The sequence below is a fragment of the Grus americana genome, chromosome Z (genome assembly GCF_028858705.1).
Source record: "Grus americana isolate bGruAme1 chromosome Z, bGruAme1.mat, whole genome shotgun sequence".
Taxonomy (NCBI): Eukaryota; Metazoa; Chordata; class Aves; order Gruiformes; family Gruidae; genus Grus; species Grus americana.
Genome location: NC_072891.1, coordinates 16,750,625 through 16,777,859, shown reverse-complemented (window position 1 = coordinate 16,777,859; position 27,235 = coordinate 16,750,625). Strand labels below are relative to the sequence as shown.

At 39.2% G+C, this 27,235-nt stretch overlaps 1 protein-coding gene across 6 annotated transcripts in view; it reads right to left on the bottom strand.

Annotated features, from left to right (window-relative positions):
* GHR (growth hormone receptor) overlaps window positions 1–27,235 on the bottom strand; it is a 132,125-nt gene that overhangs the window by 86,952 nt on the left and 17,938 nt on the right. For 5 of the 6 annotated variants that reach the window (XR_008574701.1, XM_054810401.1, XM_054810403.1 and 2 more), the window contains exon 2: window positions 2,747–2,831. The gene's annotated coding sequence lies outside the window, so the exon portion shown is untranslated. Of the gene's footprint in view, window positions 1–2,746; window positions 2,832–25,016; window positions 25,194–25,414; window positions 25,481–27,235 lie in introns of those variants that run through there. The other variant, XM_054810402.1, reaches the window with a different exon arrangement.

Sequence of the window (27,235 nt, the reverse complement as noted above, 5' to 3'; positions counted from 1 at the left end):
CCCACACATGGTAGATAACTCGTTTGTGGCAGCCTATCATCACCAAACAAGTTGCCTGATGAGAAAAGTATTACAGCATGTTGGTATTAATCCGATGGATATGTTTATTGTGTTACCGACATTTTCAGTGTAGGCACGTCCTTCCCTGAACTTAAAAGGCTGTTCAAAAGGAGAAGCCCTGTAGTCCTGTAAGTTTTTTCCGCACTGGAGGAACAGTCAATTTTATTTCCATACTCTTAGCTTTTCTCAGGCTCTCACAGCACCACAAATGGTTTCCATACTCCGCACGTCGTATTCCACAGCAAGCAACTTAGCAGAGCTTTAGTTAAAGGACAGAGAGGTGTGCTGACCTGGTAGCTGGGTAAGTGTTAATAGCTAAAGAAATTACGGTTACTGGAATATTTTACAGCAGTATTTTACAAGCATCTCTGCTAGTTTTGGCCAGATGTTAATTTTTTTTCCAGCATATTCAGCAGAACTACCAGCGCTGTCAAAATCTATTTAAAGCTGTGCCTCATGTGTTATCTTCCATTGGAATTGTAAATGTCAGAGAGGCACAAATTACTCTCGCCACATCTATGGGTCACTTTCAGTATCCCAGACTTGAAATAACAAGGCATCTGTTTAATTTTTAAGGAAAGAATGCAACACATTCATTTAGGATAAACAAAAACCTTATTCAGAGTAGAACACTTTATTAATCGCAGCCTAGAAAATGTGCAGATGAACATTTCCCACCATGCATAATATATTAGATGTCTCAATTTCACAGAAGAGCTGAACAGTAAACTTGCCTCCAGATGACTGAGTCTGGGGCTGGTATTGCCAAATGTTGTACTAAAAGGCAAATATATGAAGGCTACGCCATTAATTGGTCTACATGGGGACAGTTATCACATTTCCAGTTCTTAATCTAAAACTAACCTGGCATAGGTAATACAAATTACAGACGTGTCATTTTCAAGATACCTTGTCAGCATTATCTCCCCTCCTCTATGATCATGTTATCCTCAGATTAGGTTAGTTGCTTTTCCCTGTGCCAAAATGTTCTTTATCTCTAGCTACTGGAAAATACCAAGCAAGAAAGCACCACAGAACTCATTCATTTTTACCACCTGGGGATCCACTATCAATTTCCAAGCTCAGAGTCACACTTAAATGCAAAAGGTTTGAACTCTCCTCTGGTAACGCAGCGTCAATACCACATCAAATCTGACAGGTGCTGTGCAAGTAACAGCATTTCCTAAGGATCAGGATGCTCTGGTCCCTTCTGGAAGTTAAGAATTATTACCCCTCATTTACAAATAGGACACTGAAACACACGAGGCTACAGAGGGTGGTGGAACACTTGAGTGAGCCCGTGGTGGAGCCCAGCAGCCAGGCCAGACCCCAGGTCCAAGCTGCGTGCTCCCAGTGCTGTGTACGCTTCTCGCACCACTGCTTGCAGAGGAATTGAGAACGGGCAGCTTAGCCAGGGATCGACCGGCTCACTAGGCACAGAAAGCCAAGAAAACAGAGCACAGAAGCAGCTCTCTGTATGGTTGTGTTGCCATGCTTCAGCTATAAAATGAGAGAAGTCATTCGTAAATTGTTTTTCGGGTGTGCTTAACTCTGCATGAGAAGGCACAGTAACCACAACAAAGGCGGCTTTGGTCAAGGAGGTTCCTAATAACTCTAAGTTACGCCTACTTTACAAGTATTTTTACAAGTAACTTTTCACTGTTCTGACCTTCTCATTTTCTTAGTGGAATTGGTATATCCTTAGACAAATCTCCCAAGCAGAGATCCATGGTACAATGAATCCATCTAGAATTACATCTGGTTTCAGAAACATTAAAAACATGGACATAAGGTGGCAAGTACCTATTGTTATTGCAATCAAAGCAAAAAATTTCTAGAATTTCTCTTCTATTTAATGACATTACATTTGTGTACACTTAGACAGGAATAGCCAGTTAAGTCTCCTAAAATTGCTATAGTATACGGATAGCAGCTGTAAATTATCATGCAGCCATTTAACACCAGATAACAGCTTTCCAGTTCCATGGCCTGAGCAATCATAGGTCCAAATCCCTTATACCACAGTATATTTTTGTGATATTTGATTCAAATTTACCCCACTGTAATCTGATTAAGCTTTCAGTAATACACTCCAGATATGAATTAGACCCAATATGTACATTCAAACTGGATGTCAATTAAGTGTGATTTAACCTGGATGTTATCTAAAACATTCTGATATGCATTTTCACATTCTCTCTCCCTGGAAAAACACAGTTGTTTGGTTTTTTTCTCTATTTGTTTCTACATTGTGCATTTAAAGTCAGGCAATTAATACTTTAAATAACATTATAGATGAGAAATGGCTTATTAAAATACAGTATAAAAATTTTTCTCTGACAAGGAAAAATGGCTTTTAACCACTTCTACAAGTTACCAAGCCCTTTGTCTCAAATGCTGGCTACTACAGATTGGTAAAAATGAGCTTGAAGCCATCATTTTACATAAGGATTGAATCTGATGGCCTTAATTCAAATATCTCTATTGTTTGGGGTAATAAAATATGATGATAGGATCCCAATCAGAATTCTGTATACTGCCTATTATCATTATTGCCTTCTGTAGCAACGGGTCATGGGATCTGTGAGGATTATCTGCAGAGCCCTACAGGATATTATTGATCGCTCTGCTTAGCCAACATTCATAATAAAGTCACTTGCAGGTAAGACCAAAGTTATGACACTACCTCAAAGGTCAGCAGGGGATGGATGATGCTTCACGTCTCTCTCAGCTCAACTGTGAACCGCGACCTTCTCCAGCCATCCCAGCACCTACACAAAATCAGGGGAAACAGAGACAAGAGATGAGTTCTGGAACAGCAAAGGTCACCGGTGGGGGGAAGGCAACAGAACAAACTCTGAACAGGCATCCTGGCACTGCTGTCCCTTGGGGAAGGCCACCTCAGGAAAGGCCACCAGCCAGGCGGTCTGCACAGCGGCCCTGAGCCGAGCACCTGGGCTTCTCACTCAAACAGCAGTGGCTGCCAGAAACCCCTTGTGTCGCTGGGGGCTTGCCAAGCCACAGGATCCAGCGCTAACCTTGACATTAAAATGCACAAACAGAGATTTAAATGGCAAAGAGAAGTCAGGGTGACTGATCAAGACTCATTTTCAATGCACATTCATGGTGGAGATCAGTTGGACTGGAAGTAAACTCTGAATCACCAAGAAGAGGGTGTAGATGAGTAGTATCTTGCTGCTACTACTTCAGACAATGAATTACAGTGTAGTGACCTATAAACTGGTAATTTTAAGAAAGTAACATTTCCTTTTTCTCTAAAAGAACAGTGTGTAAGTCTCAGAAAGATGTCAAGCTGTTAAAAAAAAAAAGTAGTACGTCATTTGTTATGTTCAGAATTCCTAAGCACTTTATCACTCCCATGATATTTGGCACAGCAGAAGTATCTAAAATGGTTTTGAATTAGTAGTACTTCTGTATATAAATAAAAATAACATTAATTCAACATGGAATGTTACTTCTTCCCAAGGATGCAAGTCAGCTTTTTAAAGCCTTTTAAAAAGTCAGCCACGGTGGCCACATTAATTGAATAACTCACAATAATTTGTTTTCTAGTGGGTGGGACTATGAAAAGACAACCCGATTTCACAGTATCGGACTCTTTAAATAACAAGGAAAAGAAAGCAGCCTGCAAAACCCCATAAATAATGTCTAAAGAAATGCTGTGTACATTCAGATGGAATGCCTAGGGCCACACTACACTAGACTTAACAAGAAGAAACTAATATTTTAACAGAGAGTTTTCCTTGCCTAACTAGCACTGACTTAAAAAAGAGCAACAGGAATCTTAATTTGTACTCATAGAATTTTCTTCATTTTATGTGTGTTGTTTTAATGTATAGATAGATCCCTAAACAACAAATAATTGAAAGCAAAATGTGATTGTGAGTGAAAATTTCATCATATTTCTCAGGAATCCTTCTTCAGTGCAATGTGTAAAAAGGCTGTGTCATGTCTGTATTTATATTAACAAAAAGAAAACAAAACAACTCCCACACACACTACTGAAAGAGAAAATCCTTGAACTGAACAGAGAGGAAAATTAAACAGACATTTGAAAATAATAGAAGGCATTTTCCATGCAAAAGCAAGAATAATATGCAATAGCAATCAAGGTTAAAAAAAATGATCTGATGTGTGGTTAGCTGAAGTGAAACCTGTAAGCAGGGTTCTCTCCTGGTTCACATCATGAAACAAGAGGACTAGACAGGTCCATACATGGTTAATCTTTACTTAATCTACCCCATAATATGCAGAGCCAAGTTCTAATATCCCACTTTTCTGAAAGAGCCTGCTCACATTTCATCAGGCTGAGAATCTAACTGATTGTGCAACCCATTTATATATAATTCTGCAAGGAGTCTTATGTTGATTTAATTGCTGATTTTCAAAAGAACTCTTGATTTCAGAGAGAATAATTGACCAGCGAGCCACAACTCTCTTTTCCAAAAATAAAGGGACAGCTTAGACTGAAACAAAGTTGTAAAGTCTAAGGCAGCTGTTGACTGAAGTGAGCTACCAAGGACTACCGACAAATTCCTGTTTCAAAACACTCCGTAGGGTATTAGCAAGTGGAAATGATCTCCATGTGACAAAGTCAGAATCCTACTACAGCAGGACAGGGAAAACTATTCCAGCAGTCTTTCCAAAATCTTTTGAAATCCTGCTCAACAGCGAAGACCTCTTAGCTACTTTATGGGTGACAAAAGGGAAATGTCCTAACTTCTCATTACCTCATTGTACTCAGAACATTTTGTTTCACTCTTGGTAGCAAGCAGTGATAGCACAAAGACTGCATGCAGTGATGCTGTTTATTTGCAATATTGCAGTTTAGAACAAGCCACACAAACATGAGGACAGTTATATCTGCACTTGGCTCTGACACTTCATTATGTGTGAAAAAGAGGCACTACTACACAAAAGGTAGCAAGCTAGATGTTTAAATGGCAAGCTGCCACCTTTTAAAAGATTCTTGGAAAAACTGCAACTTCAGCAAAAGGAGAACATAGATTTGTGTGAATAAACTATACAGGTGATGGTTTTTCAGAGACACATATATTCTCAGTGTCCCAGTTTTCCACTAGGATAGAATTAATTTTCACAAGAAGCTGGTAGGGGACACAGCCAGGACAGGTGACCCAAACCAGCCAAAGGCATATGCCATACCATATGATGTCATGCTCAGTTTATAAGGGGGGAGCTGGCCAGGGAGGAGGGGTCGCTGCTCAGGATGGACTGGGCTTTGGGTTCCAAGTGGTGAGCAAATTGCATTGTGTATAACCCATTTTGTATAGTCTAAGTACTGTTGTTATTTCCCTCTCCCTTTGCCGTCCCAGTAAACTGTCCCTATCCCAACCCATGAGTTTTACTTTTTTCTTCGGATTCTCCTCCCCATCCCACTGGGGGTGGGGGAAACAAGTGAGCAAGTGGATGTGTGGTGCTCAGCTGCCAGCTGGGGATGAACCATGACACTCAGAAATGCATTTGATTATTCTAACCCATGTGGTAACTGAAAGGATTGCAGCACTGAGTTAAACTAGGGCCCATCAGGACTAGTTTGCTCCACAAACTTAAGAAACAGACTCAGACTAATCACTCCCTTGATTGGGATGTGAGGATCTGTGCCCATTATATCTTGTAAGCATGTCCCATGCTAACCTACCAAAAAATAATAAAGTGGAGAAGATGAGATGGATCCAAATGTGCCAAAAGATCTTTTGGTCTTCAAAAGAACATCTAAGCAAAGGCCCAGTGCTGAAAAAAAGTTTGAAAGGCTTTTGATACTGTCCCACATGAAATCTTCCTTGACAAATTGATTAAAGTACAAACTAGGTCAGTGGACAGTGAAGCAGACTGAGAACTGGCTGAAATGCTCACCTCAAAGGGTTTCAACCAGTGACACAAAGTCCAGCTGAGGGCAACTCACTAGTTAAGTAGCCCAAGGCTAAATGCTGTTTTAATGACCTTTTTCACTGAAGAGGTGATCAAACAGGTTGCTTAGAGAGGTTGTGGAGTCTGGAAATACTCAAACCCCAGCTGGACATGGCCCAGGGCAACTGCATTAATGAAACTCTGCTCTGAGCAGGAGGGTTGGACTAGATGATCTCCAGGGATCCCCTTCCAACCTCAATGATCCTGTGATTCCATGATTCTGTATGTTTAGATATGGAACTGAAAAGTTGCTGGCAGCAGAAAAAAAACGAGGATTATATAAATGACATACTTTGGAAGAAAGATGGTAAACTATGGACACCCTATGATTGCATGGGCCATTGAGGAAGGATGGATTATTTCCAATCAGACACATGACCTCAATTCACAAGTTCTAACAGATTGTTCAGAAGTCCTGCCCCTCCATTAGCCTGGACTACCAACAGACGCATAAGAGGATTTCTGGCATCTGTGATAAACTATTTCCAGAGCGTTTGTGCTTGTAAGATTTGGCCCAAGGAATCCTACTTTTCTCTTTATTGTATTTCTCCTGTATTTTACTTCTTTCCATTTCCAGTTAAACAACTCCTCTACAACTAAGCTCAAAGGAAGACAAAACAATTTGCCTGAGTTTTATTCTGATTGTATCTGATATGTATTTTCTTTGTCTCTCCAGTTTGCATCAATTGTGATGCATGGCACTCGCTGAGAGTCCCAAACTATTTTCTCCTAAACCTGTTTTGAAAATATTTGTCTTGAACAGAAGGAAAAATGGGTTCTTCACATGCATTTTTAAGATTTCTCCAATCAAGTCATTCCATCCATTTGGTGGCAAGTTGAATACGAGTCACCAGTGTGCCCTGGCAGCCAAAGGGCCGTCTGTGCCGTGGGGTGCCTGGAGCTCAGCACAGCGAGCCGGGCAAGGGAGGTGACTGTCCCACTCTACACTGCACTGGTGCGGCCCCACCTCGAGTGCTGGGTGCAGGTTTAGGCACCTCGCTGTAAGGAGGACATCAAACTATTCCAGTGTGTCTGGAGGAGGGAGACCAAGGCAGTGAAAGGCCTCGAGGGCAGGACTTCGGGGGAGCGGCTGAGGCCACTTGGCTTGTTCAGCTTGGAGAAGAGAAGGCTGAGGGGGCCTCAGGCAGCCTGCACCTTCCTCACGGCGGGCGGCACAGGGGGCTGCTGATCTCCTCTCTGGTGACCACCGACAGGACACCAGGAAATGGGATGAAGCTGTGCCAGGGCAAGTTCAGGTTGGACATTAGGGTAAGGTTCTTCACTGCGAGGGTGGTCGGTCCCTGGAACAGGCTCCCAGGGAAGTGGTCACAGCACTGAGCCTGTCAGAGATCAAGGACAATGCTGTTAGTCATATGGTTTAGTTTCAGATGGTCCTGTGAGGAGCAGGGAGTTGGACTTGATGATCCTGATGGGTCCCTTTCCAACTTGAGATATTCTACAATCTTTCTTAGGTTTACACTCCTTATCTTCAAACTCTACTTCTCTAGTATAATGAGGCTTCACATCCCCACCTGGAACACCATTTTGCAGTTGTGAACTCACTCAAATTCTCTCATCAACTTTTTTTCTCTGCACAGGAATTCCCTAAATTCTTTCAAGGAAACACTAACAAAACCTATCAGAACCTTCCATCATCTTTCCCTTTTTTCCTCTATTCAGACAGCTAAGGCTGTTAACTTGTTTTCCTCCTTTAACCCTTCCAACTTGCCTCGCCAGCATACCCTGGACAAGGGATCACATTCTGGTTCCAAATCAGAGCCTTATTTTCCCCTTCTCAATCTCTTCATATCCTTAGGAGTCTAACAATGAATCTTGCCCTTCATGTTTTAAATACTTCACTGAACCACATTTCTGTTCTTGCAGATTTGGCAGTCTTTGCCTCTTTGACATAACGATAACTGGAACATTTTCTTAGCAGCACTAAGCTGAGTAACAACTGGTATTTGTTTTGGCACTCACAGTAGGGATGAAAGGTGAATTTATGTTTTCCACTGCATTATGCTTACAAGTATATCTGTGGACAGGATAGCTCAGGAGGTCTGCACTGCAGTCCAAGGCCAAATATAGGAATTAATGCACCTCTTTGGGTTACAAAAGAAACCATCAGCATTGTAAAGGATGCAAACAGACAACAAGTCCAGACTTTCTAAGTAGGTAGCAATTTCACTTGACATACAAGACAGCTTTTGTGGTATCCAGAAATTCAGGCTGTCTTCCATGAGTGAAACATGTCATATTCCTAGCTATAGTTAATTATCTACTTGAGCTGGAGGAATGTTATGAAGAACAGTTTAGTCAATGTTTATGTAAAGTATTTTGAGATGTGGGAGAGCTGGAAATCCCGAACTCTACTATCTGAAACTGTTGCTGACATATCAGTAACTTAAAAGGGAAATTTTCTTGATAAATTAACAGGGAAATACCAAGTATAAGCTGATAAGAAAGATGTATTACTGGATTTTTGTAGCCAGTTCTCATGTCCACACTTAAAAGACCAACAAACTTCAAAAGACCAAGGACCTAAAAGTGTTATCTGAGGTCTGGGGCATCTTTTTATAATCAAGATAATAGCCTCAGTTTATTTGAGAAAAATACATAATGGATTATTCAGTTGTACCTGATAATAACCCGTGTGTGGAAGAAGCTGTAAACACTAGATTACTCTTTAATGAAGTAGAAGAGATACTGAGGAATCTAGAATAGAAATAAGGAAAAAAAATCTTTTACAAGCCCGAAATAAAGTGAAAACTGGAATTTACTAGAAGCTGAATAACAATAAAACCCCCCAATTCCATCACTTCAGCTTGCTTTTCAAGCAGAACAAATTACTGGGTACAAGTAACTAGTGACAGAACTACAGAAAATATGGCTGGGCAGGACTGCCAGACAACATCTGGTCCACTCCCACTCTTGACAGCCCAATCAATTAATTCTTGATTGACTCTCATCTCTGTCGAATGAATTTTTCTAAAGACCAGTGAAGACCTGCAAAGATTTTGAAACCTTTCCAGGCCATGCACTCTATCCGAAGGCATGACTACCCTTGCTACTAGGAAGATTATTCTAATATGTACCTCAAGTCTGTCTTGATGTAATTCAATTCCTCTTCTTCCCCCCTCCCCCATGTTATTCTCTACCATTTTTTCATAGTCTTTTACCTACCTGAAAACTCTACATGAAACAAAGCCCATTTTTCAACTAAGTTTTCTGGATTGCTGATCATTCTCATAGCTTTCATCTAGACTCTCCTCAGTTAGCCCAAGTCTGAAATAGCAGTCTATCTGAGGCTTTATCGAAGCTAAGCTGAAAGGACTCCCTCCAGTAGTTCTCTTTCTGCTTTATACATCCTACTATATCTGTCTTTTTATAAGAGGATGGCATTGTTGCCTCATGATCAGCTGGCTCCAGACGATTTTCTGCAGAAGTGGAAAGTCTGGCTTTTGAATAATATGATTCGCTTTCCTATCAACATCTCCCACTCCTTTTTCATTAAACATTTCTAAATATGCAAATAAAATATAAAAAGATATGGGAAAACAAAGCTGTTAATTTTGACTAAAGACTAAAAGTACTACAAGGATAAAAACTGCAGTTCGAGGAACTAGGACTGTAAAAAGGTAGAAAACATCTTTCCAAAAGGAAACACAGAATATTAAAAAAATCACCTATTAAATGCATGCTGCCAAAATTGTCACTGCTCTAAGAAAAAAACATAGTGAATGGGATGATTTGGCAAACTGTTAATACAGAAACATACAAATAAAATTTACTGGAATAAAAAAGCTCATGACTAACCAGCACAGTGGGCGAACAGTTCAGTGCTTTGAAGTACAGGGCTTAAAATTCAGAGATACAAATTTTATTTTAAGCTTACTTGTGCCTTAGTATGTAACTTGGGCAAAGTTAAAACCTTCCTGGCTCTCATATCCTCCCCACTTTTGGAAATGGTGTAATCTACACCTTAGGACAGTGCTCTCAAGGACAAATAAGGGAGAGTTAGGGGATAGCAGCAAATTTACCTAATCTCCATCGCTGCTATGTTTGAGTTTAATTTGGTGGTTAAACGTTATAGCTGCTATCCTAAGCATTATTAAAGATCTTAATTTTTAAATGACTGGTTTTACAAGTTCCACAAATGGCTTGCATTCAAACAAAGCATTACCTGTGAACTAAGATGGTGGCCACTTTCTTCAACCTTCTCTTCACTCAACAGCAAATCCAAAAAGCCCATTTTTTTGTTATATCCCAAAACAGCTGCTCCATTCCCTGCCTCACTGACTGCTCACTGAATGCTCCGTCACTTTGTTTCCCCAAAAAACTAACATTTGTCATGGTATAGGTTCACTTTCAGTTTAGCCAGGGTCAGATCTCCCCAACACAAGAAGAAAATACAAGTCTTCATGAGCACCCAAAATTATGTAGCAAAACAAGCTGGTCTTCTCCTCTTTCTGTACTTTTTTCAAGTCAGATGGTTCCAAGCTTTGCAGTCCTGAACTGCACTTCCTCAGCCCTTTTGCAGAGTCCGGGAACCTGGACATTGCTTGGTTATGCAGAGCAATGCCTAAAACCTACACCTCTGAGCATACAGCTGCAAGGTCAGCATGACCTGTGCTATCAACAAAGAGTGCATGTGAATAGATTAAGCATTAAATAAAGAGATTTACACAAGCTTGGTAAGAAGGAAGATGCTAAAGTCAGCCAGGAGTGAAAAGTGCAGCTGGGAGGTGTGTACGCACGTAGGGCTGAAGGGCTAAAATGTGGCCTCTCCATCCGCCGTAGATCCCCAGCCATGGGCTGTTCCTCAAGTTAGGCATCCAAGCCTCCTCAGCTGTTCCTGCAATATGCTGAGATAGTTGTGGCTTCAGCTACCACTGGAATATGAGTGACTGTAACAATCATGTTAAACATTTTATTAATATCAAATATTAAACTTATTTTGGTTCATCAACAATCACTAATGCAATCTCATATAAGAGGCAAAAAGAGTCATTAAGATTTACATTTTAGCTGTAGCTTCTCTATTGCCTTCTGTTAGTTTTCTGGGATCAATTATCTGCAAGCTATACGTGTACTTTGTGTATTTTCATAGTCTAATTATATCTCTCTTCTGGCTCTCCTCCACAATTTTGGATAACAAATACCCTTAACGTTAGAGAGCTCTCTGTTTAACAAAGCTGTGGGAGCCATATACAATATGACTTTTAATAGTGGTTTTCCGAACTCTATGAATTAAGGAGAAACATTTCTTGTTGATTTCAGTATTCCTTTTCTTCATACTTTCAAATATTTCTAGTTTCTAAAATCCAAATCTGAAGAATGACCCTACAAGAAAAAAGCTGCTAGATCAGAAAAAAAAAAAGAAAAAAAAATCTTTTAAAGTTCTCCGCTGAAGGCACTCAGCATTTTATTTCAGAGTCGGGAGATCTCAAATCCAGCTCCTTATCTCAATGAAGATTATACATGGGATTACTGGCCTACAACACCCATGGAAATAGAGACCCAGAAGAGATTTCCTATGTAACAAATTTTGGCCCCTATACAGCAATGACACTACATAGTCACTTTTGTATTTTCCTTCAGTCATATTTTAAAAGCAGTGTCCCCATTTGCTTTTGGCTAATACTCAAATCAATAAAAAAAGGAACACAGGTCCAGAATACCTCCCTGCAAGTCGATCACAGTGAGGCACATGGAGAATCCAAGCATTTAATCCTTACTCCTCCGTCCATCTTCTGTAAGACTGCATGGGCTTGCATATATGTATACATTTAAATTATAGCATTTATGCATACAATATTTTTTTGTATCATGCATCTTCTTAATTTTGTGAGTTCCTGTCATGGCTGTTATTTACTTTCTAAGTCTTGCTTTTGATTTTCACGTATATTTTGCATCCACACTGCCTCTTTAGCTTGAAGTCTTTTTGATACATCTCAGGAAAGGTGCAAGACAACGTGTTCCCCATCTGATGCAAAACAGAGTCCAACTGTAAGAGCATTAGTATCAAAAATTAAGGTTTCTTTACTAGGGAACAGAAAGTATCTGTGGCAGGAATTTTTTTTGGGGGGTGGGGTGATAATAATTAACACAGGAGTGGGGTGAAGAATTCCTCCTGAGTGTGTTTTCCCTGAGGTGCCAAGTAAGAACATGTATCTTGTGCAATTCTCATGTTCAGCCAATTATTTCTTCGCTGATTTAGGCTTGTTTTCTCTTCTAAAAATATTAAATCAACAATCTTAAATCAGACTCAGGAATTCAGAGAGGCCTATTTTCAGGGGTTGGCAGGAGCACCACTGATGGCAGGATTCAGACAGCTTTAAAGACCTGTAGCCATTAAGAGACTATATTAGGAATATAAATGTACTTACGTATTTAGAAATATGTACTTATGTAATGTAAGTATTTCTCAGCAATTCTCTCATGTTTGGCTATATTGTACATGACAGAAATGCTAAGTAATTGCAAAGAGAACCAGATAAACACACTTAACACTTTAAATGAAAAGAAATGGGGAGTGTTTCCTCTTCCCATTTCAGCATGCAGGTATCACAAGGGATCCCTGAAGACATCACCGTATGCCAAATCAGATAATGTCTAATAACTTCCTTATGAAACACTTATAACTTGATGGCAAATGGTATCATTTAAAAATTAAGGGATTTGCAGATTTCTTGCATTTCTAAGGTATGTTTATCAATGTGTTTGTAAATTTAATTGTATAAAAGAGAGCTACAAATTATCAATGCTTCAACTATTTACAACGGGGGGGGGAAAAAAAGAACAACCTAAAGCAAAGAGATTTGGGTTTTTCATTTCTTATTAACCTTAGGTAATTTCAGAAGTTTTCATCATAATGGACTAATTGATGCTGACAGTCACTGAGTGGGAGATGTTACAGAGAATGCTCCTGGGCAATTTATGATTCATTGTTCTTCCGCTTAATGGTAATTTTAATGCAGAGTTCATTTATACTTCATCCATTCTTCTAAGCCTTTCCTCTGAATCCTCCTTTCTAATTATTGAATCATTAATTTAATGAAGCTCTAATTTATCTTGTCAGTGTTTAAGAATCTAGACTAAGAGATCAAGGGTTTCATTTTGTTACACTGTGTGTCTTTGAAAAGATTACTGACAAGTAGTTATTTCTTTAGGCAGTTCTGTACTGGGCATAAAGGAAAATAAAGTCAATTTTCTGGAAATAAAACCTGAACATGATTTTCAAAAATAAAATACTGAAATCAGAATGAAAACAAGTGATCTATACAGATAAACAAAAAATAAGTTCTATTGAAAAGAAACACTGCTTTAAAAAAACCCAACCCCCCCCAACATATTTCAAACAAATTTAAATTCAACTTGTTCTCCATAACTCTGGTGTTACCTTGCCTTGCCAAAAATAATGAATCAGAACAGTGGACAGCAGTTAGACTGCCAGGGCAGCACTTATTATACAACAGACTGAAAACTCACAACAATGGTAATAAAAATAAAAGTATCATTTCAGCATTTGGTCACAGATCTGAAAAAAATTACATAGAAAAACTAAGATTTATGCAATCTGTGCAGTGCTTTGTTTCCTTCTAAAGTAGCACTAAGTCCTCAGACTACATGTTGTTATCAGAACATTATGATAATATTATGACTTGTAACTTTTGAGTGATCCCTGATTTTACCCTTTTATGAAACACATCTTACTTTGGTAGCTGATTACTCAAAGGTCTAAAAAAAGAAAGAAACTGTGTCCAGCGACTCGGGTTGCAATAGCGGTGTGAGAAGCCAAGAGTGTTTCTCACTGCAGCGAGTGCTTTTCTCCAAACAAGCTCATTAATTTTGCATGAAAATTATCACATAAAGTCAGACTCAAATACCAAAGCAAGCTGTAGTTACTATGCCATGAATCTGTTGTTTCTGAGTATCAGCCTGCTATACAGAGCCCAGCAGAGAGATCGAATCAGCTATACCTATCCACCTGTGAAAGCCAGTTCACAGAATACTGAAGCAGAATGAGATTTTTCCTGTGATAGTTTTTCCAGCCAGAAGCAATCAGTTCCTGTAAGTACAGCTGAAATGAGAACCATCAGGAGAAATCAGAAGAGTTTCACCTCAAGAAAGAACTGAATTCCTTTGATAATTTACATCGCAAGCAATTTTCAAGCACCAGGCTAACAGCACATCCTCTTCTTTCCTAAGCATACTACAGACACTCCGTCAGTATGTCCCAGCTGCCACTATGACTATAGGATATGTCAAGATCGGCAGGTACAGTTAAACATCATGCCCCTCAGGCCTGTCTTTCAAAAGGAGTTCACACTCTAGATGAATGGCTCCTAAGCATCTTTCAGCTGCTGGACAAATAGGACTTGGTGGGTAGGGACCTACTGCATTTGCAAGACCACACCTGTCAGTAGGAAAGTGGTGCATGAATAAGGACATCCTTGAATGAGCCCAGATGGATTCAGCTGTGACACTGCAAGAAAGAGCTAAATAGACACTCATTATGCTTTAGAAAAATGAAGAGTGGAGGTCTAAAACAGCCTGGGAAGATAATCGATAGCATCATTCAGACAGAACGGGTGGTGCTGCTCTGCCAAAAGGTAAGGACACCTCCTTTGCCAGGCCAGCCCATAAGAGGCCCGGCTTCTTTTCTACATATCCAAAAAGTGCTTCAGGGGCAGAGCACTGAATGAACCTGATGTTCGCTTTATGTCCCAACATTCAAGCTATTCTAAGGCAGAGCCCAGCTAACAGAAGGTAATTACAGGCCACATCAATCTTCCGCTTACTGAGAGATCTCTGAGCAGCACAGATAAAAGACAATAGGGAGCTGCCTAACAGCTTCTCCAGACGGGCAACTGTCCCAGTGTGGCCACTAGGTCACCAGCCAGAAGAATTAATCTAAGAATTTTTCCCTCTGCTTTCTTTTATTTTTGAGGAAGGAAGAAAGGAATGGATTACTGCTGAAACAATCTGAAGATTTCTCTCAAGTATTAAGCAGATGCACTTTTTTTTCTTGTCCACTCTGACTTCTTCAGCTCCCTCCTCTTGCTCTCTGTCCTACTACTTCTCTCTTTCTCTCCTTCGGGCTTACTTCTGACCTTCCCTATTTTCTGCCTCTCCTTTCCCATTACAAATGTGCTCAGTATTTCTCATCTTACAACATTTGCTGTCCTCTCAGTCCAGAACTATCATGAGTCTTTACACAATTTCCACCTCAAACTCATCAAACGCAGTGCTTTCACTCACTGGAGGTCTCATCCTCCAGTTTGAGCCCCTAACTCTAAAGGATGCATCTTTTGTACCTCAATAAAGTTTCTCGAGATTTGGTTTTGGACAAAGCTCGGAATCCAGATTCCACTCTCAGTCTCCTTCACTCACTCTTCTGACTGAACTCCTGAAATCTTGTTTTCTGTGACTGCTTCCATGGAGTTTCTCACTTCTTCACTCACAGTTCTCCCTCCTTCCCTATCACCGTTCAGAAATCTCACCCAGAAACACCAGCTTCACTGATATGTAAAATCATCTGGCTGAGGATGCTCTTCCTACCTCTTACTCCAAATCCATTTCTCTTGTTGCACTGAAAAATACAGTTTGGGATCAGTTGAAAATAACTGTAAAATTCAAATTGAATTTCACAGAACTGAGAAAGAAAAATGTCTGCAAAAAGCTTTTTTTTTTCTTCCCTTGAACATTTCCCATTCCAATGTTACACAAAAAAGGCAGTGTTTTACTTAGAGACTTTTTTTTATATTTAAAATTTGACCTAAATCTCATTTTAAAAGGCTGAAGGACACCTGAAAGTGAAAGAAAAAACATTTAAAGAAAATTTAAAATTAATCACCCCCCCTTTTTAGATGTTTCAAGCAATTCAGAATTTTTTTTAAGGAAAATTCTTGCCAGAAAATAAATTGCTTGAACAGCTCTTGAAGCTACACAAAGCAGAAAGTCTTCAAGTTAGAGTTCATAAGCCACCGATCTCATTTTTAGCAGAAGATTTCATACACCTCAAGCACATAGGTAATTTTTTTTTATTACCATGTCAGCACAAGAGAATGCCAAGGCAAGTTTGGTTGGCATCATATTAGAGACAGTATCAATTTGAAAAGTCTCTATCTGAAATAAGGAATTCTTTATTGAAAAGTTACTTTGTTACTTTTATTTGATGCCAAAATAACAGTAAGTCAGGGCAACCAGAAGGGATTTCACCACCACTGCTTATACTTTGATTAAGCACAAACAGCTAATGCTTTTAAATGATATTAGCCTTCTTCACACTAAGAACAAAATCACAGTGGCTTCTGATTAATCGAAACATATCAGTTACTGTACTGTTTACTGAACTGAGTTATGGCTTCTTTGGAAGCTATTTCTAAATATGCATTTATGAATATAAAATTGCAATTGCCTTGTTTTCATAATAAATTGTATTTACTCTAAGAATGACTGCTGTATTTTTTCCTCTGAGATGAACATGTTTCCATGCCATGTACTTAGGCAGATGTAAATTTCCGTAGAGTACCATTTTAATATGGATTTTCTTTTTAAAGATCTTTAATCTTTTTTTAAGAGCGGGTACAGTACAAAGTAGAGTCAGTGAAGTGTGGTAAGCAGAAACAAGAGAGTAGGAACCTGAGAACATTTCACATATTTGCAACAGATGTAGAGACTGGCATCTCAGAAATCCCAACTCTCATACATACACATCATGGCCATATGATATGCTCAAGTAGTACAAATGGCACAGGAAGGATCACAGCACAGTTAAGCATTAGGAATGTCTTATAACTGGCAAGCAACACTAACCCAAATACCATGCACTTCAGCTGCTGCAATAGTGATTTTGATATTACTCATATAAGCTTCCATCATTTTTAGATAGGGAAAACAACGTAGCAGGGCTACATATTGAGTCAGCAATTCAGTCACTTAACCAAATACATTCTTCCTTTTTCTTAACTCAGAACTCATTAATCAAGAACTAATTATCTTCTGGCACCACTTTGTTAAACACCCCAGAAAGAGATGAGCCCCAAGAAGCAGTGTGAACCCCCCAAAGTCACTGTAGAGCAAGTGCAGGGTATCTACAACAGGAGCAAGGCTTCCTGGGAAGAGCCTCCACATTAGCACTACGGATAACAACAACATGGGTAATGACAGAAGACGCAAAATGAAAAGTTTGAAAATGGAAGGTATTAAGACTTCATTTTTAAATTAACACTTATTTCCCTCTACACACTGCTTGAAGACTTTAGAGAGTGACATTTTCCTCTCCTGATTCTCTGAAGTGTTTATACAGGTAGCTCTGGGTTGCTGTTCTGCCCACTGACGAAGGTACATATGTGTACTTACATACGGGCAAAGAATACATTAGTTGATGTATGCTGGAGTTAGATTTGACTTTTTAAAGGTAAAAAAGGAGAAATGTCTCTCATACAGCAAACAGCAGCACATATAAAATGCTCTTCCCATTTCCAGTGCTGACTAGCTAATTATGCGTACATATAACATATGCACAGCTCCTAACATGGAAAAATGCCAGTGCCCCCGTATGCAGCACTTACATGGAGACGTAGACTCAGTTCTTAGCTACGAATCTGTGTAGTAAGAAGCACTATGATCCCCAAGATACTGCAATATTCAGGCATGTTCCTTCTTCCCACTCTTATTCCCCTGGAGCGCTGAGAGTAATGGTCTGTAAAGCACTACTGCAGTCTGTTAGACAGATGGCTGCGTGTTGTTCTCCCTCAGATCGCTGAACAGAAAATGGGGGATTTGTAATGAAAAGCTGAAAGCTCTATTTCCCACAATCCCCTTGCACGATTTACAATAATCATGATAATTTAAAGCTGGCGACCGCAAACTGGAGTGCGTGACTACTATTGTTTTAGTAGCACAATCAAATTACCCGCTTTGGGCTTTTACAATTAACTTGTTACATGCATATGTTATCACTTCCTAAACAGTAATATTACCAGATGGAGAAATTCAGCAGGGAATAGCAACAATATTCTGAGTATAATTCCTAACCTGAGCCCCAGTGAAAAGTCCTTTATCGTAATAAGTACTTAATGCAGAAATATAATTTAGAAAGTTTTATGGCAATCCGTTCTTTCCCATTCCAGTTCTAGAAGAGAAATACAGGAAGAAAGGTCTTTAAAAATAAACATATAAAATTCCTGAACACTAAGATAATTGCACAGATGTTTAAGTAATTCCTCAGGCCCTTAATACTTTAATTAATACTCTAAGCTACAAAGACACCTTCTGCCAAAGCTAACACCAGCCAGATACCTGCTTCTTTTCCAAGGCAGGATTGTGAATTATGGCAAGATCCCTTTGTAATCATGTGTGATGAATCAGCCAGGACTCTAAAAGGTCAATCTTTCCTTATACTTCTCTTACATTCACTTTTGCGGAGAGAGTTGTCAGCAACATTAGTAAGTTAATTAGATATGACTGACATGCAGTTGTGAAGCATGCAGAACATCATGATAAGCATCACTTCACTCCTGTGCACTGTGGTATTACACACAGCAAGAGGGATGCAGAAGAAAGCTTTATTTATACATCACCTTGAGGAATAAAAGATGAATCACACCAAGTGGGCAGCCCAGCAGTATTTACTCTGCAGAATAACTATAAAGAAAAGAGCAAGGTCACCTGGTACTTTTAGTAAGGAATTTGGATGTTTAATGAATCACAGATTTAAGAGTATTAGTGAAGAAAGTTGATGATTCAGGGAAATCAGATCCTTTCCTTTCTAAGTGAGGGGAACCCTAAAATGTCATCACACCACCAGCAGACATCAGCTGTGTTTACGCACTGACCTGCACAGCTGTGGGTAAAAAGTGAGCTGAATCTTGTATATAGATCCTCCCTCTCTGCTTAAATCCTTCCTTCACAATCAGGCTTGTTTTACTGTGGTTCTGACCTTGGAGAGACACCAATTCCTCAGAGGTATATTTGCTACTTGTTTACTCTGAGCTTGAGATTTCAATCAGCCATCCTTGTGGCTTGCTCTTGTTACTCCCAAATTGCATCTGCCTGAAGCCTTAAGGGCAGACCCCAGACCACCAATCCTTACGCAACTGCAGTTGCAGAAACGTGTTGTATAGTAAAATGAAGATTTTCACAACAGTATCACCATTAGCTACCACTTAAATGCAGTGGGAACTATATTTCTTAAAAATTTGCCTTCTAATTAAATAAACTATGAGCACTTGAGAGGAGTCCTCTCACTGCCATGAGAAGTTACCAACACCCAGGTGAGCAGTGCCAGACTCTTCAACCCCTCCCCGGCACTGATGGCTGTGCGAGCACAGGGGCCTGGTTTACTATGAAAATCAAATAGGTACTTGAAACACCATTATCGCAAACAGTACTCATTTAAAGAGTACCGCTATCTTTCAAATTATCAAAAGATACTGAATTTGGCTTTAACTGTTCAAGAAGTCCAAAACGGTTGGGTTTATGCTAGCAGGCAAATGTGTTGTGACCAAATCCCTACTCAGTTGAAATTATAATGGAGACATACAACATCATACAAATCTAGCTGGCTTTGCTACAACAGTCTTCAAGCGAAGAATGAATTCAAGCAAATTTTCCTTATTTTCACTAAAGTTTAAGTATATAAATACTTGAGTAGTTTACGTGAATGTCAAGTTTAAATAAACTAAGTCAATATGGGAAAAGAACACCACCACTTCCACCATTCAGAAAAAGATGTAATGATGAAGATAAGCTTTGCCTTTTCTTAACAAAAAATGAACATCACCCTTGCACTTCTGCTTCAGGGAAGAAACATGAAGATTGTCACTTGGCATGGGTGCACATGACTTTTCTTAACCTTACTGTAAATGAGTTTAACTGCTTATAAAATCTACTGTAACTACAGAAGTACAAGTTCTGTCTTAGAAGCTATCAGAATTGGCACGTAATAAAATATATTTAAAAGTCTGATAAATCACAGAATAAAATGGTTCTACATAAAAAAAAATAATACAGACTAACAATTCAGCATGGTTATTGACAACGTTTATCTGAGTTTCAGGAGTTGTGAGTATCTTATCAGAAATACGTTTCAAACTGAAAATGTTCCCTTGCCTGCAGCAGTGTAGCACACTGGGTATTCACCCGAGTGGACACTGGCTCATCTATGGACTGAATCTGCCGTGGCCTCTTGTGTCACGTTGAGCCATCGGTCCCACCACCTGCACCTCGCTCTTCTCCTGTGTCTAGTCTGTCCTGCCTGTCCTGAGTGTGCCGAGACTTGCTATTCCTGATACTGAACGTGTGGCGCTTAACAGACTGCAGCCGTAAAAAACACACATCGAAAGTGTAACACAAAGACCCCTGGATTATATTTCTCTAGCCCTTGCTTTGAAGGCGATCAGACTGTAATTCCAGATGAAAAAAACCCAACAAAAACAATCCACCAAAAAACCAAAACCAAAAAGCCAACAATCAGCATGGCCATGAAAAACATCCCTAGTTAATAGCACTATTAATCTAAACTCTTCTGCACAGGCATAGTGTCTTCTAGGACTTGTCAGCAAAGGCATAGACAGAAAATTATGCACTGGAAACAAATTAGATAATATAAATGAGTGCAAATATTACATTATGTTTCTGCATTAATAGATGTTTAAGCAATCGTATCGCCGTACTGAACTTTCAGTAAGGTTGAAATAATCTATTATCCTGTTGCTGTAAGAATTAAACCACTGTGCTTTTATTTAGAAAGTGGCATTTGTTTTTCCAGTTATGAAAAAAGCGGAAGGCTGAAACTAGCAGCCACAGTGCCTTAAGATGAAGCAGAGGTCTGAATTTCCATTAGTTTAAGATGAACAGGATCAGGCCATAAAGTGTGTGAATTGAGTCTGTCTTTTACTGTTCTTCTATGTCTGTCACATACTTATTTTATTCTGATTGAGAATATCAGGGATCCACAATCTCCTCAGACAGTGTTCAGCTAAAAATAAGAATACATAGTATTAAAGAGGAGAACATCTCACTGTTGTATGCATTATACAACTTAGGTGCAGCTCAAGAGCCTGGCAAATAATAAGCAAACATTTTCAGGCTTCTGGAGACAAAGGTTTCATGCCCACGGAACTATCAGTGGTTTTCAAGAGCAACACTTGGAATTCTTCAGCTTGTTTCTAGCCGAAATCTTGAGGAACCTCCTGCTGTTTATTCTTTGCGGAGATCATGTATTTCAGGTATTTCAAAAGCATATGAAAAGCATTCCACAGAGATGCAAATTATTATTCTTTGGTTTAATATCAGCCATAATTATTTTCAGGTGTATTCCTTCAAAAAATCCTGTTATTTCAATATTATATCAACACAAATCAGTTTATTTTATTTAGATAGTCCTTTCCATTTAGGCCAGCCTGCTTTGAAAGTGAATTACTTGCCAGTTGCCAGCTTTAAAAATGAAACATTACTTAAAAAAATCCGCAAATTAATTTGCTATTCAACAGAGCTAAACAAACACCAAAACCTCCATTCTACTTAAATGGAGAATTGTTCTTTAAGCGTGGGTCTTCGGTATGAATACATCCAAAGCTTTCATATCTTATATTTAACTTCTGTGCAACTTGAGCTTACTGAAAGGCAGAGATCCATCATCATCTATAGAGACCGGGGTTCTGCTAACCAAGTAGCTCCAACAAGAACTGCATGGTTTCTTTATTATTGCTCCATTCTCCAAATTGCTTAGGAGCAAAATTCAGTTGTTGCACCACCTACACCAGCGCACAGCGATCTCTCCTCTCTCTACACTGCAGCCATGGACAGTACATGCAAATAGCACTTGCATCAGATGCCAGAGAAGGCATCAAGTGCGTATCAGCTTCCCCCGCAAGTGGCCTACACGCAGCATGTACAGATGTCAGTCCCACTAAGGTTTCTGCGCAATTTTCCAAGGAGCTTTGATAGATCTGCTCCAAAAACTTGACTAATTTCAGCTGTTTTCCCACTGCAAACTCATGCTGCTGAATACAGCTCATACTTAATGTAGCCATGCTGTTTTAAGCAGCATCCTGTTATGTTCAATGTATGTCAAAGGGTTTTTTCACATAAATATGCTGCATATGCATATTCTATTAGTAGTAGTAACTAATACATATGCATAAAAGCAATTACAGACCCAAAAGCTCACATACTGGAATCCTGGACCATTAAAGCCAAGCACGGAGATCTTTAGTTTGGATGCTATTTTATTTTTAATGTAAGTTGGACTGCCCCGAATCTTCTGAGGAAGCTGCTATGCATTTATAAGCTTTTGAATCCAATTATGATCTATAACTCTAGATGTAAGTACTGCCCAGTGACACAGTGCTGGTAATCAAAAGCTGAAGTGATGCAAGCACTAGGTATTCCAATTTGAAGACGTTACTGTGAGTGCCAAAACTACAGCACAGCACCAAAGCGTGCACATGATTCAAAGTGTCTCATTGTTAAATATGAGGTTCTGGGAAAGCAGACCTTGCTAAGACTGAATTGTAACATTTAGAGATTAATTATGTTACTGAGAGAGATTTCCTAGCGGTTTGATACTACCAGGAACCAATTATACAGTATAATAAGTACAAGAAAAATAAAAGCCTTGGGTGATCTCTCTATTGGAATGCCATTAAAACCAGCAGTTTTGTGTGATTATGAAATTGTTTTATAACATCTTACTTAGAAAACTGCAGGTAAGTTTCTAGGTTACTACAAAAAGGGAACTTCTTGGATCATAATCACATTCTTTACAAGTCCTGTGTAAATGTAAATACTTTGTAGAAGCACACTGAGCTATGCCTCAGCGTTATAGAAAAATATGTTTTGAGTGCAAGATACTGGATATTGCTGTAAAAGGACTCTAGGCAGGATTTTATAAACTTGGAATTTTTAACTTGATCAAGATGAAGAGTGGAGACAGGATCAAGGAATTGCAAAATCAGGGTGAAAACTAAGTGAAATTAGGAATTGGGTGAAAATGCCTAGACAATCACAACATGCTGTAACAGAAGCCATACGAATTACATGAGCAAGAAACATCAAACAGCCACCCAGATCTGCATCTGCAGTATGCCATATGTATCACTGTTTAGCTGTGGCTCACCTCCAGGTTTAGGCAAATGAAAAAGATTTTAGAAACCAAATTATACATCAATGGAGGGAAAAAAAAATATTCCTTGCAGGTGATCACTGGATTCGCTGAACACTGAGTTAAATAAATTCAACACAGACATTTGCAGTATATACAAAAAGCTAATTTTTTTGATGCCTTCTTACAGATACCAGGAAAACATGAACTCTCAAGTTCAACTGCTCACTGTCAAGATGTCACTAGAAATCTGTAGATTTTCCTATTTCTGCTTAACTTCAAAATTTGTAAAATGAAGGACCATGGTATTTAATCTGATTTTTTTAAATTCAGCAAAAAAAAACTTAGCAGGGACAGCTGGATCCAGGTTTCACGTAGAGAAAGTTCTTACAGCAAACGTTTAAAACAAAACAAATTTAAAGGGAGGACCACACACAAAATTAATAAGAACATTTAGCAAGCATATTCCAATTACCTAGTTTCTAAATATAAACCACATTTCTTCAGAGTACTCTCTGACAGCATTGATTGGGCAACATCGGCAGTATAAATTGGCACTCCCTTCACACGCCTCCACTCTAGATCCCTGACCTATAAATTAAACCACAGGTGACCACTCAGAAAAGATTTAGAGGAAAGAAGGTCCTCAGTATTAAATGGTGTGCACTGTCAAGTGGACTATCCATACAGACATCCACGTCGGAGCTGCTGCAAGAAAGCCCCCATCCCACAGCATGTCAGCAGCAGCGAGAGTTCTCGTTTCTCGCTGTTACTTGCTCTCTTTAAGGATTGAGCCAGGCACTCTCAAAAGTCACAAAATGTAGCAGAACATTTGTTTTGTAAAAGAAACTGAAATTCAAATGCTGTCCTCTGCTATTCAAACTAGATCTCCACCAATTATTTATTGATTAAATCTTTACGAAGAATCAACGATTAATTCTTTTTCATGCATTCTTCTAGGGACTATTATTTTTCAGGTCATTTGTAACAAATCTTATCTTCCACTAAGCATTCGTGCAGTGTCTAGCACAAGTCGTATAAAGTAACTACATCACTTCCGAAGTAAAAATACACAGAGGGAAAACAAAAAGAGGTATCCCTATCAAAAGCTGATTACTTTCCAATCATTAAGTAATTCAGCACTAAGAATCCAGCTACTGAATTGTATGCAAAGGGAGACAGCGAACAGAAAAACAGGAGGTGAGCGTCACCGCTGGATGACTTACGTCTAACATTATCCATTCTCTGATAATGGCAATCAAATCAAAACTCTGACTTCTAAGAGAATACTAAAGGTAAGAAAGATCAAAGCGCAACTTCCATCGCTTTTGCAGACAGCAGCAGAACTGGCTAAGGTTTGTATCATGGGACACGGGTTCACTACTTGATGACTGTACAGCACCGTGCAGATGTATAGTACGAATGACTGAGAACAACAGAGGCAAAATGCCATCTCAGCCTTGCAACTAAACCCCATGTTCTGCACAGGTCAATAAACAATAATGAGTTTATAAAGAACTGATAATACAGAAAGTTTGGCAAATTCTGTGTCTCTATTCCTGGACAGCCTTTGGTCAACCTGGACAGAAAATTACATTTATTTAATATCCACATAACCATAATTCCTGGGGCCATAATCATGTGTCAAATCAAAACCACCAAATGCTTCACAGACAGACAAGGGTTTTGAGACTTGAATCTCACTCACTCCATCAAATAAAGAAAAAAAAATTATCAGAAAACTGAGGCCAAATTAATGTTACTTTTGTTGTTGTTTTTTAAACTAAATTGATTGCAGCAATCAATAAATAAGTTTCAAAGAACTCTTTTAGTAAAGACCAGGCCTAGCCAGCAGGTATTACATTAACTGTCATTATCAATTAGGACTCACCGGGAACAGACCTTATTTACAAAGCAAGAGTTCTGGGAATCCACTCGTATGTTAAAAGAAACTCCGTATTGCTCCAAAGCGATGTTAGTAAAGCTAAATGCTGCTTCATTACGCGTAGTACACACATTTCTTAATGGAGAGCAACTCTAACAGTCCGAGGGAGTTCATCTTCACCATCTAGTATGGGATATACACACGTTAGCAAATTCAGAAATAAGACAAAACACCGTTCATTTTTCTTCTTTTCTTTTTCCTCCTTAAAAAAGGCAGGATATCATAAATACATAATTAGTGTAAACTAGACAAACATCCTTCACAGTTACTAAACTTTGTCAGCCTTCAGCACATTTAAATGTAGCGACGGAAAGAAGGAGGTTAAAAACTGCAAAATATTTCACCTTCTGAGAGCTATCTCACATCCTCAATCGTATTCAGGCAGGCATCGATCACTCCACAGTATACGATGGAAATAGCCAAACACAGGAACGAAAAGAGGACAAATATTTCTGATGAGTCATTTCTGTCTTTCTCAGTAACTTCTTTCCCTCCCTTCTCTAAATGCCTCTTCCAGTAGATACTAACATCTGAAACACATTTGTTAAGACAGATGTACTCTCCAAAAGGTTGTCTTGTGGTATTTTGATGATTACAAAGCATGCAAGTTACACACACACAGAAATGTCACTGCATCACTGTTGCTGCATTCAACTCAAACACACAAAGGGAGCCTATTGGCTACCAATGCTGACTGTCTGCATGGTAAGAAGCCAAACCTCTATTTTGGGTAACTGGGAGAAGAAGGATTTGGGTTTGGGTGCAATAATATGAGCCATAGGCAACAAGGAGATAAATGGCACCATTCCCTGTGAGAGGAGAAGGCTCTGGAATGCTGTTAACATTTGCACTAAGACATGGAAAAAACATGAAAATGAATATATCAGTGTCTTTAAGGAGGAAAACATCTTAGGCAGTACAATTAAAAATGCAAAAAAAACCCTCCACTTCAATCAATAAACATAATTGTCTCCCTTTTTAACAGAGGACATTTATCACCACCCTGAAGGTGCTTATAAATTGCAAAGGGCAAGACTGTTTTGCAGCTCAGTGTTCGTATCTCTCCCAATAATAAGTGGCATTGAGAGTTGGATAGTTTAACTGTTGCATAACGAAACAGTAGAAAGGGCAGAGGGCAAGTGATTTCTTCACTTTTAAAAGCAGCTTAACTCTGAAATGCTCTGAAATTCCTGTACTTTGGTAAGGTTTGAGTAATGTCCTATTAATCAGAAGCACACTCTTTCTCCTGAAACAACAATTTAACTGAGAGAATTCCAGCAAACACAACCGCTGCTTATTTTAACAAGAAAACTCATTTTTATATATAAACAAGTATGACTCAGTCCTACACAGTAGTTTTACTACTAAGAACTTCCTGTCCCTTCCCTGCACTTGAAAAGGGCTGTCCAACATTTCCATGCTAAAACATGCCTTGCTGCTCTCCCTCAGCACTGCCCAGACATGAAACGAGCCCTTTTCAGAGAGATGCATGCCTTCTCATCCTGCACCAGTGATTTTAACAGTGGCTTATGCTTACAAATCTCACTGCAGAATCAGGACTGAAGCAGTGTCCACACAAAGAGAGCAACTAACACACAGCATGTATATCTGTAAATCAGTTTGCTCACAGGTTGCGAAAGAAGATGTAGAGAAAGGTGCTGCTTCTACTCTCTTTGTTTTAAGTAGCTCAGGCATTCATACACTAAAGACAGTGAATGGGATTGTATTAAGAAGTTACCTGACTTGCCAAGCTTACCACAGGCATTCAACATTCATGAGGCTGACTTAAAACTGTGCTTAAAAATGAGCTTTCTTATTTCTTCTGGGGCCTCAGCCTTTAGGATTCACATTTGCAAAATCCTGTGGGCAAAAAGGAAGGCTATAAACCTTCATTAAAAGCAAGAGAAAGGCGTACTGCACCTCTTTAAAAATTAAATGCTTTCAGGCATTTTATAGCACCATGTGCAAGATCAAACCTCTAGCAAGGTACTAAACAGGCATGGAGATATACAGGGAGTAAACCAGACAGAATGAACCTTGCTATATGCATTCAACCTCTTTTCACCCTCCCCCACCCCAACCCTCTGAAGACGTCATCAAGAAATAAGCAGGATCAACCAGAAAAAGGAGGCTATACCCCTTGTCAGGCATTTTTTCAACATTAC